The 5,468-nt window shown below is 31.9% G+C and overlaps 1 long non-coding RNA gene across 1 annotated transcript; it reads left to right on the forward strand.

Annotated features, from left to right (window-relative positions):
- The first annotated feature begins 3,145 nt into the window (after positions 1-3,145).
- On the forward strand, positions 3,146-5,467 carry LOC136068219 (uncharacterized). Its single transcript, XR_010629628.1, has 3 exons — positions 3,146-3,189; positions 5,162-5,228; positions 5,313-5,467. It is a non-coding gene; the product is annotated as an uncharacterized LOC136068219 (long non-coding RNA).
- The last annotated feature ends 1 nt before the right edge of the window (position 5,468 follows it).

Here is a 5,468-nt window from a genome sequence, read left to right on the forward strand (position 1 = left end):
AATCCTGAAATGGGTCAAATGGATACTTGTTGACTGAGGCTGCTGAAGAGGCAGGAGAAGTCTTTTCTACTGACTCTAGCTTTTCTGCTTGGATTTACAATTGCTGTGCAAGATCTTTTAATTCCTTGCTAGATTTGCAATTTCTAGCTTTTCTGCTTGGATCTTTTATTGTTATTACGCTTTAATTGAGCAACATCAACGTCCACGTCATTATCATTTTTCTTTCCAATTTTTCTATAAATTTTTTAATATTAAATCATTTTTTTATATTTACACTTTCTCCAACTTTTTTCCATCTCTTACCTTTTCATCTCCCCACTACCCTCTACTTTAATATCACTCTTCACTTTCCTTTCATTTTCCTTTCTTTTCTCTCCACTTATTCACACCCTCTTACTATAAATTTATCATTCTCTCTTCCATTTTATTTATAGTTTTCCCTCACAAAAAAAGGTTATTTCTCTCTCTCTCTCTCTCAATTTCGGTGATTTTTTTTTCTTGCATCTCTACTTTAGGTTAATAAATTTTTGTATTTTTGGAACTATACTTTGTGTTGATACGATTTAGTTTTGTGTTTTGAGGTTTTTTTTTTGGTTATCTTTCATTTTTAAATATTACCTCAGTGCATTATAAGGAATTAAAGATAGTCTATATGAATATAAAATTATTCTATTGCATAGCATGATTTGGTTAATTTGGTGTTTATTGTTGTATCTTTTATTTTTATTTATTTTTCATCTCATCTTATTATATTCAACATTTTAAATTTAGTCACATCCTCCATATCATTAAATTATTTACATTTTCTCTGATTTTTTATTTTAAAAATTAAACATAAAACATTTTACTTAAATTCAAATAAATAAAATAGTTCTCATAAATTGTGTACGTGCAAATTAGATTATCAAAACTATGTGAGAGAATGAGTAATGCATCTAATAGTACATTTAAGTGAAAAAGCTTAAGAACAATAAAAACGGAAGTTTTAACACTTTAATGATAGGAGAAATAGAAAGTATAACATAGAAAGTAGAGAAGGCACAGGAAAAATACGTGGAAAACCATTTGTAAGCGATGAAAAATCATGGGTGAGAAAGGGGAGAATGTCTCTCGCTCTTTGAGCTCTCTATTATGTGAAAACGAAAGCCTCTGTACAGTGGTGATGTTCTTCCCAAAGAAAGCTCCAGTTGAAATTTGCTACTAGGAAGTTGTCTTGATATCAAAGGAGACTAGTATAGGAAACTTCTTGAATGAGTGCATTCTCAATGTCGAGAGGTAACTTGAATGAGTATACTTCAGGAAAGTTGATTGAAAAATGTTTGCAATTATAGAAGACACATCCCATAGAATTATTTCCTTGGCATTATATGTCGTTACCAGCATTAGACATGACATCACTTTGGAGCCTCTAAAATTTCAAGTGAAGCACAAGATGCAATATTGCCAAAAAGGCATATAATAAAATAATTATTGATGTACATCTACTCTGGAACATAGCTTGGAGAATTTGACCTTTTCAAATACAAATTTTAAGCTCTGATGGAAACCATGTGATTCCTCATTAGAGAGAGCAGTCCAATAATTATTACTAGCAATTTTCATTTTTCTCAAATGAATAGCTAACTGAACTTGTCGTGCCCTTGTCAAGCATATGCAAACAGAAATGTGCCAGTCTTAGTATCTCAATGTTTAGCATCATAATTGCATTAGCAGTTTTTCAGTGAAATAATGTTGTAGAAAGCCCTATGCAAGCCATCTTGTAGCATGAAGTGGCCAATTACCTTAGAGTACTCTGTCTCTGTATACCTTCGTATGTTTAACCTCATCCTTGAACATTTTTGCAAACTAAATGTTGCACAAGTTTCTTTCTTTCTTGGTTACAAGTGGAAAATAATAAAACCAAAACCTCAAAGTAAGCTGAGACATAGAATTATGGCAAATCTTGATGAGTTTTTGTCTGCACTAAAACATGTAGTATACTTTTTGTTTTTCCTCATAACTTGTCTTTAAATATCATAATGAGAAATACCATATGTATAATTGTTAATCATTCTACAGCAAATTCTACCCTTCTCATCTACAGTAGTTTAAGTATTTATATATATGACCAATCCTGACTAGTTGAAAACCGTTCTATCGAGCCAACTAAAAAATATGTACAAGTTTGTATTTTCTGCCTTGCAATATCGAATGAGAAGACCATCTGTGAGTTTGGACTAGCCATGCCATAACAGGGCTCATTTCATTAGTCCTCGTGAAAATTTCAATTTTACGTTTTAAGTAAATGCATATGATAGATGAAGTTCTGAAAACATATCTGGAGGGAATTGAAATAATAAAATCTGTTAAATTTTCTTTTTTAATTGTTATAAGTGATTTTGGTTCCATATCTGTTTTTGAAGCAAATTTTGTCTTTCTTTGTCGAATTTTAATTGTTTTAACTGATTAGTCTGTCAGGCTCTAGGAATTCCTGTTCATAGGCTGTTGCAAGCTGCTGACTCAGCTTCGGTAGGCATTCTTAGCCCTCTTTATTATGCAAATTTTTGGTAATTTTACTCATTATTTAGTTAATATTAGTTTGCAACTTAATTCTGAAATTCATGATTTTCTGAACACATTTAGATGGATAATTTGATTTGGAGGGACCTAGCATAGCAATGTCTTTACTTTCTTTTCTGTTGTCAAATTTGTGAACCAGATATGTCTAAAGGTCTGGGTGCTCCAGTTGGATCTGTTATTGTTGGTTCCAATAGCTTTATTGCCAAGGTACTGATAAAAATTATGCAGTTTGGAAAATCGACAGTTTCTTTTACAATCATTAGAAGATTAATCATCAAACTCTTCTTTTTCTACCTTTTAGGCTAAAATACTCAGGAAAACCTTAGGTGGTGGGATGAGACAGGTTGGAATTCTTTGTGCTGCTAGCCTGCTGCTATTGTAGCAGTACAAGAGAATGTTGGAAAGCTAGAGGGTGATCACAAGAATGCTAGCAGGTAGGTATTGTAGTGTGTTTGATTCATATGACATTATCCTTGGTGGGAAGACCAATTATTGCCTTCTCTCAAACATCTTTTTAATTCAATTTCTCCCTCAGTGCAATCACTGGAAACATGTTTTCTTTTTCCCCCAGAAGGATTGAATAAAATTAAAGGGACAAGAGTGGATGCTGCTTCAGTAGAGACCAATATTGTGAGTATCTCTTACCAAATTTGGTGTTTTTCTATGTAGAGATTCTAGTTAGCAAAAACAAATAAATAAAGATTGGGAAATTTCTGTACCAAGTAGCAAATAGGTTAAGAAAGTTGTCTTACCTGTTTCATCTTTATTTGTCATCAAAGCGTAGCTCTTTTGGAGGACTTATTGTCCTACACATGCTCTCTCTCTCATCTTTCTTGAATGGGGTGTTGGGTTAATATAATGGATATATAGAGCAATTAAAGTTACCTGGACAGTTACACTGCAGATTTGTTTCATTTGTTATATTTCATACTAGTCCTTTTCTTGATCTTAATGTATATACTCTGAACAAGTACTTAAATATAATTTTTTTTGGATGCACGACCAGTTCTATTTTGATATAGAAGAGAGCTCAAAGCATACAGCAGAATCACTAAGCAAGTACGCTTAGATCCATGAACTCTTCTATAATTAGTTTTTCATTGCTTGTTCCTTAATAGGCAAAAAAATTAGATTTATTTTTTCTACAGATAGCTTCACAACAAAAGAAGAAAGCATGTGTATGCATATTTATTGGGAAAATAACAATTTACTTCCATGTGGTTTGAACCTTTCACTGATACAAATTTATTCTGCATACTTCCAATTTTTACATTTGGCCCCATAAAGTTTGGATTAAAATGAAATTATTAGGTTTTGTTTAAATAACATTTTGCACCAATTAAAATTTTCCTCTTTATGATTTGGTTCTATCCTGATTTAATTCCACAAGCTTTTCAATTGTCATATTTTGACCTCCTAAAGTATGGCTTAAATTAAAATCATGAAGGTGTCACATGCCCCACGTGCAGAAAGATGAATATTTTAGACAAAATCTTAATGATTTCATTTTAGTTCAAACCTTATGGGGTCTATTGTAGTAATTGAAAGTTTATTAAATTGTGATAAGACCAAATAACAGGTGGTATTTTCACTGTTATTGATTGTGTGTGTCCTGATATGCAAAAGGAACTATGCCATGTGCGTGTTTGCTCTAAGAAAGCTTAGTTTTTGTGGTTTCTTCTTGATTTTTATTTATTTTATTTTGGACAAACAAAGTTTATTTTTATTTATTTTGGATGAATGCAACCCAACCCTTTCTTTAACTGTTTTGCAAAAAGACAAATGTGTTGAAGGGCATCACATTGTGGTTTTTACCTTAAAAAATTCTTAATGAAGCTTAAAGTTTCCCTATGTCAACCAAAAATTTATGTCAATTTCAAATTTTATAATCACTTTCAATACTCTGTTTATGCCGATTTCACATTTCTGCTAGTTACATAATTTTGATAATATGACTTTTATAAAGATACTGAATATTTTGTTTTACTGTATATTTATTTTAATATTAAGATGTAAAATTTTTCAGCTAGATTGTATTCCAAGAATATGTATCATTTCTTGGTTGAATCCAGATCTAATACCATGCTGCCTCATTTTTCTTTGGTTGAATCTACATGTTTTTTTTTTTTTTTTTTCCATTTATTTTTCTTTTTATAGAGGAAATAGAGGTAGGACTAGAGAATTTGACAAACTAGAGAGAAAACTGGCCAAAAGCCCCTAAAACCCAGCCAAGATCTGCAACAATGCATGTCAATGTCCTCTAAAAGCTGCTAAAAAAGTTTGCTCCCTATTTTGAGTAGAAGTTTGTTCTGCTGTAGACAATCTTACACACTAAAAAGCTTTACAAATTTTTGTTTGTTTTAGAGATTGGAAAACTGTTCTGCTATCAAGCACTGAGAGTCAGGACTCAGGCAATAGAAGTAGGATTTTACCAGAAGGCTAGAATTCTGAATGCAGAAATTCAAATGGCACATTGTTAATGATCTAGTTTTACCATTTAGCAGTCAATGTTTTTATTCATTAAGCAATTAATATGAAAATTAATTTAGAAGATAAGGTGCATATAGACAACAAAATGATGTTGGTATATTTGCTATTTCAGAGTCAGGATCGTCCTCCACCACCAAATTTCTGAAAGCGATGTGCAATACACCTTGTCATGCTTTCAGGTGATCAATCACCCTTATCTCCACCTCCTTTTTCTAATTTGTCTCCCAAGATTATGACTTACACTTCTTCATTGAATTTTACAGCAAGCTCTAACTGGAGTACTTGATCAAAATGGCATCTAGTGGGAGAAATTGTCATCATTCTCTGTTATCTCCATTAAATTTTATAGCAATCCTTAAATGTCATAGACATGGGAATAATTGCATTATCTTGGCAATCTTCTAAATGGGACAATTTTT

This window comes from Quercus suber, unplaced genomic scaffold, assembly GCF_002906115.3.
Source record: "Quercus suber isolate HL8 unplaced genomic scaffold, Cork oak 2.0 scaffold_105, whole genome shotgun sequence".
In the NCBI taxonomy this organism is placed as follows: Eukaryota; Viridiplantae; Streptophyta; class Magnoliopsida; order Fagales; family Fagaceae; genus Quercus; species Quercus suber.